This window comes from Macaca nemestrina, chromosome 3 (genome assembly GCF_043159975.1).
Source record: "Macaca nemestrina isolate mMacNem1 chromosome 3, mMacNem.hap1, whole genome shotgun sequence".
Lineage (NCBI taxonomy): Eukaryota > Metazoa > Chordata > Mammalia > Primates > Cercopithecidae > Macaca > Macaca nemestrina.
In genome coordinates this window covers 67,992,236-68,008,226 of record NC_092127.1, presented here as the reverse complement: position 1 = coordinate 68,008,226, position 15,991 = coordinate 67,992,236, and the positions used below count along the sequence as shown (strand labels likewise).

Genomic DNA, 15,991 nt, shown 5'->3' with positions numbered 1-15,991 from the left:
AACTTTAAACTCCTGAAAGAAAACATAAGAGAAATTATTTGTGACCTTGGGCTATGCAGAGTTCTCTGCCTTCTTAGGAAAAAGGACATGAGCCATGAAAGAAAAAGGGAAAATATAAATCCCAGACTAGAAGAAAATATTTGAAAAACACATATCTGATAAATAATTGGCATCCAGAATATATAAAGCACTCTCAAATCTCAGCAGCAAGAAAACAAATAGGCAAAAGAGCTAAACAAACATTTCAACCAAAAAGGCTATACTGTGGCACATAAGAATATGAAAAGATGAATTAATTTTCGTATAAGGAGTAAGGAAAGGATCCAGTTTCAGCTTTCTACTTATGGCTAGCCAATTTTCCCAGCACCATTTATTAAATAGGGAATCCTTTCCCCATTTCTTGTTTCTCTCAGGTTTGTCAAAGATCAGATGGCTCTAGATGTGTGGTATTATTTCTGAGGACTCTGTTCTGTTCCATTGGTCTATATCTCTGTTTTGGTACCAGTACCATGCTGTTTTGGTTACTGTAGCCTTGTAGTATAGTTTGAAGTCAGGTAGCGTGATGCCTCCAGCTTTGTTCTTTTGACTTAGGATTGTCTTGGAGATGCGGGCTCTTTTTTGGTTCCATATGAACTTTAAAGCAGTTTTTTCCAATTCAAGATGGATTAGAGACTTAAATGTTAGACCTAACACCATAAAAACCCTAGAAGAAAACCTAGGTAGTACCATTCAGGACATAGGCATGGGCAAAGACTTCATGTCTAAAACACCAAAAGCAACGGCAGCAAAAGCCAAAATTGACAAATGGGATCTCATTAAACTAAAGAGCTTCTGCACAGCAAAAGAAACTACCATCAGAGTGAACAGGCAACCTACAGAATGGGAGAAAATTTTTGCAATCTACTCATTTGACAAAGGGCTAATATCCAGAACCTACAAAGAACTCAAACAAATTTACAAGAAAAAAAACAAACAACCCCATCAAAAAGTGGGCAAAGGATATGAACAGACATTTCTCAAAAGAAGACATTCATACAGCCAACAGACACATGAAAAAATGCTCATCATCACTCGCCATCAGAGAAATGCAAATCAAAACCACAATGAGATACCATCTCACACCAGTTAAAATGGCGATCATTAAAAAGTCAGGAAACAACAGGTGCTGGAGAGGATGTGGAGAAACAGGAACACTTTTACACTGTTGGTGGGATTGTAAACTAGTTCAACCATTATGGAAAACAGTATGGCGATTCCTCAAGGATCTAGAACTAGATGTACCATATGACCCAGCCATCCCATTCCTGGGTATATACCCAAAGGATTATAAATCATGCTGCTATAAAGACACATGCACACGTATGTTTATTGCAGCACTATTCACAATAGCAAAGACTTGGAATCAACCCAAATGTCCATCAGTGACAGACTGGATTAAGAAAATGTGGCACATATACACCATGGAATACTATGCAGCCATAAAAAAGGATGAGTTTGTGTCCTTTGTAGGGACATGGATGCAGCTGGAAACCATCATTCTTAGCAAACTATCACAAGAACAGAAAACCAAACACCGCATGTTCTCACTCATAGGTGGGAACTGAACAATGAGATCACTTGGACTCGGGAAGGGGAACATCACACACCAAGGCCTATCATGGGGAGGGGGGAGGGGGGAGGGATTGCATTGGGAGTTATACCTGATGTAAATGACGAGTTGATGGGTGCTGACGAGTTGATGGGTGCAGCACAGCAACATGGCACAAGTATACATATGTAACAAACCTGCACGTTATGCACATGTACCCTAGAACTTAAAGTATAATAATAAAAAATAATTTAAAAAAAAGAATATGAAAAGATGATCAGCGTTGTTATTACTAGAAGTGCAAATGAAAACCACTACACACCTATTATGGATACTACTACACACCTATTAGAATAGCTTTTCAAAAAAATAATAAAAGCTCGCAATACCAAGTGCTGAGTAGAATGAGGAACAACTGAAACCCATGCATAACTGATGGCAATACAAAGCTGCGCAGCTACACCGAAAACAAGTATGTCAGTTTTGCACAAAGTTAAACGTAAGCTCAAAGTTAAACATGTGAACCCAAAATACCCAAAAGTTATTTACAGGGAAATAGAAACCTATTTAAACATTTTTTTTAAACTGCAAAAAAATGTTTTAAAACTGCAAAAAAAGTGTCCATTTTCTGGTGAATAGATAAGCAGATTATGGTACCTCCATAGAGTGGAATCTTACAGAGCAATGAAAAGGAATAAACAATTGATACAGCAGCATGTATAAATCTCCCAAGCATTACTTTAAGTGGAAGAAGCAAAAACCTAAAGTTTCCATTCCAGAATCAGCAAAACTGTGGGAACAGAAATGAGACTAATGGTTGTGGCTGGGGACAGGAAGAGGAGATCGACTATAAATGAGGCCTAGGAGAATGCTTTGAGGTGATGGAGGTGCTCTGTAGCCTTATTGTGCTAGTGGTTATATAGCTACCATGCATATGTCAAAATTCATAAAACTATACACCTAAAAAGGGTGATTCTACTACATCTAAAATATATCTCACTAAGTTTGACCTTTCAAACAAACACAAATGAAAAACTACAGAGTTCTGTTACCATTTTGTCCACTGGTCTCCAGCAATCACACTGTGATGTTTGAAAAACGTGAACGTGGGCTATGCCACAAATTAAAAGGTCCAGGAACACCTTCTTCCCATTTCTGAAGACTCAGAGAGCCACAGGGAAATTCAGAACTGTGAGTCCTCTCGGCAGCAGTGGCCAGTGGTAAAACAGGAGTATTCCTCTAAAGAAGGCTCTCCTACCACCAAGGCACTGGGAGCAGAAACTGGGGGAGCCTCAATATATCCCTGAGTCATCTGCTAAGTCAAGTTTCCTCAGCCTCATGTATACCAAGATTTTGAGCCAAATTATTATTGCGTGGGGCTGGCCTGGGCATTGTGGGATGTTTAGCAGCATCTTTGGTCTCTGCCTACTAGATACCAGCAGGCAGCCCCCTCTACTGTGAGAGCCAAAAATGTTTCCAGACATTGCCAAATGTCCCCTTGAGTGGGGGCACAATAGCCTCCAGTTGAGATCCACAGTGCTACATGGAAAGCAAACACTGAAGCAGATCCACTGCCCCTGGGGACGCTCAGAGTGACCTACCGCAGGGGTGGACTGATCACTCATGAAGGATTTCATGAGAAAATGTAAACCCAGATGAGAACAAGCTTATCATGACAAGGCTGGGCCCAGTGAGAACCATGGAAGAAGTCCTCTGGGGGCAAAGAAGAAAGACAAAAAACAGAAGAAAAACAGAAGACAAGGATGAATACATTCTTACAAAAGATCCTACCACTGTCATGGTTATGTACTGGGATAATTAAAACATGCCAGAAAAGAGAGATAAAACCTCCAGAAAGAAAAAGCAAAGATCCAGAAATATCTGAAAAGAGCCCAGAAATTAGAAAGCCTACACAAATTTAGTGCAATTTTACTTTAACTTTCCTTCTCAGTTCCACACCAAGTTAACCTCATGAAGTTGAAAACAAAATAAATAATAGTTAACAACAGCTAGCCCATATTAAAAACAACTACAAACTGCCGGGCACGGTGGCTCACGCCTGTAATACCAGCACTTTGGGAGGCTGAGGTGGGTGAATCACAAGGTCAGGAGTTCAAGACCAGCCTGACCAGCGTGGGGAAACCCCGTCTCTACTAAAGATATAAAAATTAGTCGGGTGTGGTGGCATGTGCCTGTAATCCCAGCTACTGGGGAGGCTGAGGCAGGAGAATCGTTTGAAAACCTGGAGGCAGAGGTTGCGGTGAGCCGAGATCGCGCCACTGCATTCCAGCCTGAGTGACAGGGCGAGACTCCATTTCAAAAAAAAAAAAAGCAACTATAAACAATCATAAAATTCCTGTGGCAGGTTCACTCAGGGCTCCCACTTAGAAATGGGCTGGAGAAAGAAGCTCTTAATATAAATGCACAATATTTAAAACATACCACAAAACCAAATGCACATAATGCACACAACAATCAAAAGGTAATTTCACCACAGATAAAATTCAGAAAAAAATCAGCAAACTCAGAGAGTAAGAACTGGGTACAATGATTTCAAGGAAACAAAGACAGAAGTTCAGGTCAGACAACAAAAAACAGGATAGAAAGCAGTGAAATAATTGCCCAAGTCCTCGTGCTAGGAGTCTGGAAAACAAAGTATTTGTTCGAGACGTATGGGAACAGCTACAGGGTATTATATAAAAAGTGGAGTTTTATACAAAGACCAAGACCTTCTGAGTGGGGTCCCTGTGTAATTTCTGCTCAGGACCCGGACTTTTCGAATTAGAACTGACCTGAGCCTATTAATATAAACTAGTAGGTATGGTGAACTGAAGAGAGTCGTGAGAAAGTGGAACACCAGGGCTTTTTTAAACCATTATTTAGATTTCTGCAAAATTTAAAAGGATAAAAAATAAATTTCTTCTTTCCTTCCTTTTTTTTTTTTTTTTTTTTTAAATTTATTTTTTATTATTATACTTTAAGTTGTAGGGTACATGTGCATAACGTGCAGGTTTGTTACATATGTATACTTGTGCCATGTTGGTGTGCTGCACCCATCAACTCATCATTTACATCAGGTATAACTCCCAATGCAATCCCTCCCCCCTCCCCCCTCCCCATGATAGGCCCCTGTGTGTGATATTCCCCTTCCTGAGTCCAAGTGATCTCATTGTTCAGTTCCCACCTATGAGTGAGAACATGCGGTGTTTGGTTTTCTGTTCCTGTGACAGTTTGCTAAGAATGATGGTTTCCAGCTGCATCCATGTCCCTACAAAGGACGCAAACTCATCCTTTTTGATGGCTGCATAGTATTCCATGGTGTATATGTGCCACATTTTCTTAATCCAATCTGTCACTGATGGACATTTGGGTTGATTCCAAGTCTTTGCTATTGTGAATAGTGCTGCAATAAACATACGTGTGCATGTGTCTTTATAGCAGCATAATTTATAATCCTTTGGGTATATACCCAGGAATGGGATGGCTGGGTCATATGGTACATCTAGTTCTAGATCCTTGAGGAATCGCCATACTGTTTTCCATAATGGTTGAACTAGTTTACAATCCCACCAACAGTGTAAAAGTGTTCCTATTTCTCCACATCCTCTCCAGCACCTGTTGTTTCCTGACTTTTTAATGATCGCCATTCTAACTGGTGTGAGATGGTATCTCATTGTGGTTTTGATTTGCATTTCTCTGATGGCCAGTGATGATGAACATTTTTTCATGTGTCTGTTGGCTGTATGAATGTCTTCTTTTGAGAAATGTCTGTTCATATCCTTTGCCCACTTTTTGATGGGGTTGTTTGTTTTTTTCTTGTAAATTTGTTTGAGTTCTTTGTAGGTTCTGGATATTAGCCCTTTGTCAGATGAGTAGATTGCAAAAATTTTCTCCCATTCTGTAGGTTGCCTGTTCACTCTGATGGTAGTTTCTTTTGCTGTGCAGAAGCTCTTTAGTTTAATGAGATCCCATTTGTCAATTTTGGCTTTTGCTGCCGTTGCTTTTGGTGTTTTAGACATGAAGTCTTTGCCCATGCCTATGTCCTGAATGGTACTACCTAGGTTTTCCTCTAGGATTTTTATGGTATTAGGTCTAACATTTAAGTCTCTAATCCATCTTGAATTAATTTTCGTATAAGGAGTAAGGAAAGGATCCAGTTTCAGCTTTCTACTTATGGCTAGCCAATTTTCCCAGCACCATTTATTAAATAGGGAATCCTTTCCCCATTTCTTGTTTCTCTCAGGTTTGTCAAAGATCAGATGGCTGTAGATGTGTGGTATTATTTCTGAGGACTCTGTTCTGTTCCATTGGTCTATATCTCTGTTTTGGTACCAGTACCATGCTGTTTTGGTTACTGTAGCCTTGTAGTATAGTTTGAAGTCAGGTAGCGTGATGCCTCCAGCTTTGTTCTTTTTAAGACGAAGCCTCACTGTCGCCCAGGCTGGAGTGCAGTGGCCGGATCTCAGCTCACTGCAACCTCCGCCTCCTGCGTTCAAGCAATTCTCCTGCGTCACCCTCCTGAGTAGCTGGGACTACAGGCACACGCCACCACGCCTGGCTAATTTTTTGTATTTTTAGTAGAGACGGGGTTTCACCGTGTTAGCCAGGATGGTCTCGATCTCCTGACCTTGTGATCCGCCTGCCTCAGCCTCTTAAAGTGCTGGGATTACAGACGCGAGCCACCGCACCTGGCCTAAATTTCTTCTTTCTAAACTTTAATGGATATTTAAAAATCAGAATATCTATTTTTTTTAACACTGACTTGAAGTTCTTGTTAACCTACCTTTTAAGTATATTTCACTAATGCTATGACAACTCCATCAACCTGCCTTTAGTTATCCACCTAAAGGATTCAAGATTGGTTTAAGAATGATTACAGAGAAAGAAAGCGTAACTGAGTGGCCTACATATCATTTCAGTTGGGAAAATAAAGAAAGAAAATTGATTTAAGGACAATTTATGCACTGTGTACTATAGTACAAACTGTAGAAATTGATTAGAAAAAGAGGCAATTTGATGATAAAAAGAGACAAGGCAAGTAATGCTTTTGTAACATAGCTAGAGAAAATGTAATCAAGGCAGCCAAGGGTCTTGGGATATTATTTTCCATACAGGAGGTATGGAAAAGGCTGCTGTCTACACAATACCTATTCTTCCTTTCTACAACAGAACCCTCTGTATTGTGGTGGTTGGGTAGCAGAAAGCACACTGCACTCACATTTGCAGGCATGTTATTTCGGAATGGATGTGAGAAACAACTGCCTGTAGTGAGAGGGTACCATAACTGTTGAATACATATCCTTTCGTACAAAAAAAAAATGGTATTATCAATCTAAGAGTAACAATTTGGGAAGTCCAAATTTTATACAAAGCACCTGAAAATGTCCATAGCAGCAGCAATAAGCTCAGCTAAAAAATAATTACTGACTCATCTCCCAGATGCCCTTGCTTATGTGGTCTATGGTATATGAACCTAACATACTGGGCAGAGCTTCTGGGAAACTCTTCAAACAGGAGTGACTCATCTGCAAGGCATATCATTTTTCTTTTCCCACTGCATCCTTCCAGAATGCAAATATGATAGATAGAAACCCTTTGTGATCACAGAATGATCTTGTAGATGAAGCCACAATTAAATAATAGAGGAATAGGAAGGTAGGAGTCTGGGTTGCTGATGGGATCATAGACAAGAAACAGCCCAAGGCTGGCTACTATCAGTCTTCACGGTATGTGAAAGGAAAATAAGCTATCTTATTTAAACCACTGTTTGTTGTTATTGTTGTTGTGGTGGTGGCGGTGGTGGTGGTGGTGGTGACAGTGATGGTTGTTTTGCCCTTTATGTGGTTCAATAAGCCACTGGTTTTTGAGTTCTCCTCTATTAACAGCCATTTGCAGTTAGAACGGATATTGCAGTTCCCAATTGCCTAAGAGGGCTAACTCCTACCTAATGGAGTTAGGTAAGAGTATTCTGTTAGATTCTGATAGGCTCTTGCATGATATTATGATGGGCACAGCCAGAAACATGGAGAAGATAGTTGAAAAACAAAAAAAAAAACACCTGTGCACATGGAGCTTTTCCTCTGAATTAAGCCAAGCTAATTATGTTAATAAGTTTTACTACAATGTTTTAATAAAAAATAATTAATATATGCAAACCCACTTCTACAGTTGAAGATAAGTTTTGAGTGACGAGCTGACTTTTAGAATGAGCCAACCCACTACACACAAACAACAAAGTAAGAGCCAAATCAGGAATGCAATCACCATTTACAGTTGCCACAGAAAAATTTCCAGGTATTTTACCTAGGAATACAGCTAACCAGGGAGGTGAAAGATCTCTACAAAGAGAACTACAAAACACTACTCAAAGAAATCAGAGATGACATGAACAAATGCAAAAATGTTCCATATTGATGGTAGAAGAATCAATATCATTAAAGTGACCATAGTGCCCAAGCAATTCATAGATTCAATACTATTCCTATTAAACTACTAGTTACGCTCTTCTTCTCCGAGAAAACACCAAATGGCGGATGACGCCAGTGCAGCCGGGGGTCCAGAGGCCCCAGTGGCCCTGGGATGGGGAACGGCGGTAGCTTCCGCGGAGGTTTCGGCAGTGGCATCCGGGGCCAGGATGGCGGCCGTGGACTGGGCCGGGGCCGAGGCCGCGGAGCTCGCGGAGGCAAGGCCGAGGATAAGGAGTGGATGCCCGTCACCAGGCTGGGCAGCTTGGTCAAGGACATAAAGATCAAGTCCCTGGAGGAGATCTACCTCTTCTCCCTGCCCATTAAGGAATCTGAGATCCTTGACTTTTTCTTGGGGGCCTCTCTCAAAGACGAGGTTTTGAAGATTATGCCGGTGCAGAAGCAGACCAGTGCTGGCCAGCGCACTAGGTTCAAGGCGTTTGTTGCTATCGGGGACTACAATGGCCACGTCGGCCTGAGTGTTAAGTGCTCCAAGGAGGTGGCCACCGCCATTTGTGGGGTCATCATCCTGGCCAAACTCTCCATTGTCCCGGTGCGCAGGGTCTACTGGGGGAACAAGATCGGCAAGTCCCACACCGTCCTGTGCAAGGTGACAGGCCGCTGGGCTCTGTGCTGGTGCGCCTCATCCCTGCACCCGGGGCACTGGCATCGTCTCAGCGCCTGTGCCCAAGGAGCTGCTCATGATGGCTGGTATTGATGACTGCTACACCTCAGTCCGGGGCTGCACTGCCACCCTGGGCAATTTCACCAAGGCCACCTTTGATGCCATCTCTAAGACCTACAGCTACCTGACCCCTGACCTCTGGAAGGAGACTGTGTTTACCAAGTCTCCCTATCAGGAATTCACTGACCACCTTGTCAAGACCCACACCAGAGTCTCTGTGCCACGGACCCAGGCTCCAGCTGTGGCTACAACATAGGGTTTTTATACAAGAAAAATAAAGTGAATTAAGCCTGGAAAAAAAAAATACCAGTTACATTCTTCACAGAACTAGAAAAAGCTATTTTAAAATTCATATGGAACCAAAAAAGAGCCTGAATAGCCAAGGCAATCCTAAGCAAAAAGAATAAAGCTGGAGGCATCTTGTTACTTAACTTCAAACTATACTACAGGGATACAGTAACCAAAATAGCATGGCACTGGTACAAAAACAGACACATAGGCCAACAGAGCAGAAGAGAGAATCCAGAAATAAGGTCGCATACCTACAACTGTATGATCTTTGGCAAAACTGACAAAAACAAGCAATGGGGAAATGACTCCATATTCAATAAATGATGCTGGGATAACTGGCTGGCCATATGCAGAAGATTGAAAATAAATCCATTCTTTATACCACATACAAAAATTAAAGACTTAAATGTGAAACTCAAAACTAGAAAAACCCCGGAGGACAATCTAGGCAATTCCATCCTGGACATAGGAACGGGGCAAAGATTTCATGACAAGGACACCAAAAGCAATTATAACAAAAGAAAAAATTGACAAATGGGATCTAATTAAATTACAGAGCTTCTTCACAGCAAAAGAAACTATCAACAGAGTGAATGGGCAACCCACAAAACAGGAGAAAATTTTTGCAAACTATGCATCAGACAATGGTCTAATATCCAGCATCTAAAAGAAACTTAAACAAATTTATGAGAAGAAAACAAACAACCTCATTAAAAAGTGGGTAGAGAATATGAACAGATACTTTTCAAAAGAAGGCATACATGTAGCCAACAACCATATGAAAAGAAAACCCAACATCAGTGATTATTAGAGAAATGCATATCAAAACCATAATGAGATACCATCTCACACCAGTCAGAGTGGCTATTATTAAAAGGTAAAAAAATAACAGATGTTGGTGAGGTTGTGGAGAACTTATACACTGTTGGTGGGAATGTTAGTTCAACCATTGTGGAAGACAGTTTGGTGATTCCTCAAAGATCTAAAAATAGAAATACCATTCAATCCAGCAATCCCATTACTAGGTAGGTATATATACCAAAGAACATAAATCGTTCTATCATAAAACCACGTGTTCATTACAGCACTATTCATAATAGCAAAGACATACAATCAACCTAAATGTCCATCAGTGGTAGATTAAATAAAGAAAATGTGGTATATATACACCATGGAATACTATGCAGCCACAAAAGAATAAAATTATTTCTTTTGCAGGAACACGGATGGAGCTGAAGGCCATTATCCTTAGCAAACTAGCACAGGAACAGAAAACTAAATACCACATGTTTTCACTTACAACTGGGAGCTAAATGATGAGAACACATGGACATATAGAGGGGAAAAATACACTAGGGCCTATCAGAGAGTGGAGGGTGAGCGGAGAGAGAGGATCAGGAAAAACAATTAATGGGTACTAGGTTTAATACCTTGGTGACAAAATAATTTGTACAATGAACTCCCATGAAACAAATTTACCTCTATGACAAACCTGCACATGTATCCCTGAACTTAAAATAAAAGTTACATATTTAAAAATTTTTTAAATAGTTAATTGATTAGAAAAGAGTAAGCCAATCCAGCTTTAAAATCTACCTGTACATATCAAAAGTGCAAGCAGAAAAAGAAAAACTAGATAAATTGAATTTTAACTAATTTTAAAATTTCTGTGCATCAAGAGAATAAAAATACAACCCACAAAATGGGAAAAAATAATTGCAAATTGTATCTCCAGTAAGGGGTTAAGAGCAAGAATATATAAAGAATTCTTACAACTCAGCAACAAAAAAGCAAACTACCTAGTACAAAAAATGTGCAAAGAGCTTGAAAAATATTTCTCCAAAGAAGATATACAAATGGGCAATAAGCATATGCAAAGATGTTCAATATCACTAGTCATTAGGGAAATGTAAATTAAAACCACAATAAGACACATTCACACCCGTTAGTTATGGCTCTTATCAAAAAGCTAGAAAACAAAGTTGGTGAGGATGTGGAGAAATTGGAATGTTTGTTCATTGCTGGTAGAGTGGTGCAGCCACTGTGGAAAAAAATGTTACCATTTCTCAAAAAGTTAAACATGGAACTACTATACAGTTAAGCAACTCTTCAAACAGGGATTTGGGGAGGCTGACTTTGCTCATTAGCTAACACTTTGCAGAGTGTCAGTTACTGCCTGTCCTATGCCCTTACAGATGAAGTCTCTGAAAGGTCCTCCCCATAAACTCAAGATGGGAATGTCTGCATCTTCAGCCCATCAGAGATTTAAGGACTGGAATAGTCTTATTAACACAGTCTATGGAAGAAGGTGAATTGAAAGTAAGCCTAAGTCATAGTCTCCCTGCCTTCCATCATATAGACCTGGTTTGTATATTCATCATCAAGTGTCAAGGTGAGCAAATACATATAAGAAAACCTTGTTCTTGAGTTTCAAATAATAGTGTTCCATTAGCCTGACTTCTCAAAAGCAACTTACCTATTGTTTTATTCTATTTGTTCTAAAAAATCAAAAATAAAGTTCAGCAATGCATTAGATTCTTGCTTGACCTAAATCAGCATATGCCCAACTCTAATTCAATTCATTTGTAATGATCCCATGTGGAAAATCTGAAAGGTTGAAAAGAAAGACCTCAGATCAACTATATCAATTAAAATTTTTTCCTTAGAAACCAGGTGATAATGATAGAACATACCTCCGAGGGACTGACAATGGGAAGATGCATATACAAACAAAAACAAATGGTTCATGAATAATAATATGAATCCTCAAGGATGGGTCAATTAAGACTTCTGAATTTTTTTTAAATCCACTCAGTGTTAAAAATCAGTGACTACAGTTTTATATATATGGGATAGAGACCTGTTAGGAGAATAAAAATCACATAAGGTATTTTAACAGGGAGAGTTTAATATAAAGAACTAAATTAGGTGAAAGAATTTTCAACAACAAAAAAAAGTTAAAGAACAGTAAAGTATCATTAAACTAGCAACTACAGGAAGCAGCTACAATCCCTAGAGTTAAGAGAACACAAGGATGAGGTTGGAACTATTAAAGCTTCTTAGGCTTCGGACAAGGGGCCCCAGGGAGCTGACTCTCAGACCTCTGAAAAGAGTGTATTTCTTAGCTGGAGGAGGTATCTCTGAGCATGGAGGAGGAAGTCCATGGGGCAGGAATTCAGACTTCACAAAAAAGTGAATTCCCGCTAGTGGCTGCTGGTGTCTCTGAGGGGCACAATGAGGCTGGCTCTGCAAATATTGGAAAATCTCCAAAATTGATTGCGTCTATAAAAACAAAGTACTACTGCCACACTGAAGAAATGAGACCGCTGTGATGCGACTGGAACCCATTCTGTCAGCAAACAGGAAGGATTTCCTTCCTTCTTTTTTCTCTAGCCTTGCAATGCTCTCATGTCTCCATTTGTCAGAGTCTAACAGAGAACCAGATTGCAAAGGAATCCTATCCTATTTGCAGAATCAGGCCCTAATATCACAAAGCAGAGTATAAAAAGTGGATTTGGACCTGAGACACAATAGCTTAATAATTGATACAATCTACCTCTTTGTCGACTCAGTATCCATACACATATCCATACACATCTTTCTACCTATATTTGAGATTTCATATAACAACAAAAAGAACTCCATATTTGCACCTAACATAATGAAACTGTTCCTTAGACAAATGAAGGCATTCTCATCTTCTCCCCAAAATATGGGGATACAAAGTCCCAGTTGTCATTGGGACAACTAATAATATAACTCTCTGAGTTATATTAATTATACCTAAAATTCAGTCACAGCCACATGTAATTGTTCTTCTATCTAGACTATGTCGCAAAGTTTACAAAACTTGCATAAGATTATTTTAAAAAGGAAAATTTAAAAGATGTATATGTGTATGTATACACGCACACACGAAAGAAAATGAATACATAGCTGCTGCACTCCTCGTTTCTGTAAGGTCACATGGCCATAGTTGATATTTATAACTCCTTTCTTCTACCTTCTGTTCATGTTTCCCTTGTCCACAGTCAGGCCTCAGCTAGTCAGGATTCTCCACCTGGCAGGTGAACTAAACCCTCATTTCTGAAGATTCTAAATCTCCAGTTGTACCATTTTTTTAGGTACTATAGTTTTCTATTTTCTTTTACTCTTGAACAAGAAAGTATTAAAAACTCCACAGAATTTTCTGAGTTCCAAATATATTTCTTATTGTCCCCATAGTCTGGCACGAACCCAATTTCCTATTGTAAATCAGTACCAATGTCCCCAGACAGTAGTTAACTTCCTTCTTGACATATTAGCCAAAATGGCTAAGTGACAGTCTTAAGTTCAATATTAGAACAATTGTTGCATCCTTCTTGGGAACCAATACCTCCAATTCAGCAAAGTTCAAAGTTGTAGGGAAGGGAAGAGAAAATTCTATGGGTGGGTTTTTTTGTTTTTTTGTTTTGTTTTGTTTTGTTTGAGACGGAGTCTCACTCTGTCGCCCAGGCTGGAGTGCAGTGGTGCGATCTCGACTCACTGCAAGCCTCGCCTCCCGGGTTCATGCCATTCTCCTGCCTCAGCCTCCTGAGTAGCTCTGATTAGGGTGGGTTATTAATGTAATAGTGAGAGGAACAGTTCCCACATATACACTTTGATTGTTGCACTCACATATTGGTCCATACACTCAGCCAATGGAAGAGGAAGCCTCATATATTGGTTGATGATTCAAAGTACACCCTTGTGTTGTAAATGGAGGAGTGAGTCTCCCTTACAGGGTCTTTAAGGATCATTTCAACATGGCTGGGGAAATTATACTCAAAGAGAACTATGAAATTAAATGATTTATTATACTCATAGGTCCTAGAGACAGGAGGTATGACACCCCACACCACACAAGGAGCACATTCAACCAAGCAGGGGTGAGCCAAGAGAGGGTTTAGGGGGAGAACCCTTCAGCAAGAAACTTTACTGGGGGGAGGGTGGAGTACACAAGCAAAAGGTGTGGTGGGGTTATATAGGTGTGTTTGAATGTCACTAGGTTACAGTCCGGGGATGCAAGACATGGAACTTGGGGCAGGGACCAGTTTTATCACACCAGTGTACCTGGGAAGGGGTCATAGCCTGTTTGTGGGGATAAAAATAAAAATGAAGTTTTGTTGCAATACAATACTGCCTCCTATATGACAGAACCACAATCTTTTCAGCTTGTTACCTCCCAACTGAGTCATAACTGAATCTCCAATAAGCTATTTCAGCACTGTGTTAGGACAACTGATCTGGGTGATAAGGTAAAGGTCAATCTCATGGACATGAGCCCATTGTCAGACTTGTTTTTCTGTGACATTAGTTACTTAATCAGAAGAATAATAGGCAGATTACTTTGATAGTAACACAGATGCTGGAGAGAATATCATGACCATGACATTATGAACTGCAAAGTCAAATCCATAGCAAGAATACATGTGTCTTCAAGTGAAATCAAGTATCCCCCTGCCCATGATGGTAAAAGGTGAGCACTAGGTGGCTGGCTAATTCCCTCTGGGAATGGTGCCATGCCAAGGGCTCAGTGTTGACCTCTGCTCTTGACAGGGCAGCTTATCAACAGTAGCAGCAGCCTCTGAGAGGTAAAATTCATATTGCCAAGCCCATAAATGGCCTTCACCCCTGCCACTGTGGTCACTTTGTACATATGTTCAGTTTGCAACACTGGAGTGGCTGAGTTTGAGGCTGATGTGCACCCACAGAATGTATCATTTTGTTGAACTATTAAGAGCCTCCTCTGCAATTGGTGCCCTTTGATTAGAATTCAGATGGGGTTCAAGTATCTTTACACCGTGTACCTATTCTGAAAGAATCTAACCACAAACCTCTCCCCTAGACCTCCTTATCATCAGTCATCCTGTTCTTTCCAAGTCTCTGACCCTCCAACCAAAACCATTAGAAACAGTGAGGATCTGTAATTCTGGCCAGCTCTCTATCCAGACAAAGTGAACAACCAAATGCAACCTCAAAGTTCTGCCCATTTGGAGGATTTTCCTTTATCACTGTCCTTCAGGCCACTCCTGAACAAGGCTTTTATGTGACAGATACTCAATTCCACAACCATCCATAAACCAGGCCTACAGTTTGTTTCTTCTTGGTCAAAACTTCCGAAAGAATTTTCCAGGAAGCCACAGGTATGGAAGAAGAAAAAAGACAATACAGCAGGAGTTAGTTTTGAACGGGTCTGGGGTTCGTGCAACTTTCTTATGCCTTTCAGACCAGCCCAAGTTCAATTTATTATATTCAATTTCCATTTAATAATCTATTGCATTGCTTGTGGCTAAAATTATGACTGGTAACAACATCTAGATTATGAGAGGAACCTTAGGTCACCCGATTGTTTGATATCTAATGACTGGACATTCAGTCTCTACTGAGGCCCATAGCAAACCTGGAGCTATTTCTCAAAAGAAGAATAGCTATCTATAGAAGGAAGTGTGGATTTGTTTAAAACTCTAAATATCTGCTCTGTAATTATTTTCTTGGTGCTTGCCAAAGACTCCATAGAGCATCCCTATTTTCCACAGCATGTTCAAGTTTATCAAATCTGCTGATTGATTAAAGCCTAAGTGGAAGAGCCTTAGGCTTTTCACTGCTGCAGAGCCTTCTCTGACTGTTTCTATTCAAAACTGACAACCTACAGGTTACTCAGTAGGAGGTATCGTAAACATTCAAATATGACATATGTTGCCTCCTCAAAAATACCAAAGGCAAAATCCACCTAGCATTGTGCCCCTTTGTTGGTTGGTGGTACAAATTTTTTGTTTGTTTGTTTGCTTGTTTGTTTGAGACAGAGTCTTGCTCTGTCGCCCAGGCTGGAGTGCAGTGGTGGGATCTCGGCTCACTGCAACCTTGGCCTCCTGGGTTCAAGTGATTCTCCTGCCTCAGCCTCCCAAGGAGCTGGGACTACAGGCACCCGCCACCACACCCAGC

The 15,991-nt window shown here is 40.3% G+C and overlaps 1 pseudogene; it reads left to right on the top strand.

The window, feature by feature from the left end:
* The first annotated feature begins 8,114 nt into the window (after positions 1-8,114).
* Positions 8,115-8,993, top strand: LOC105486154 (small ribosomal subunit protein uS5 pseudogene; annotated as a pseudogene).
* The last annotated feature ends 6,998 nt before the right edge of the window (positions 8,994-15,991 follow it).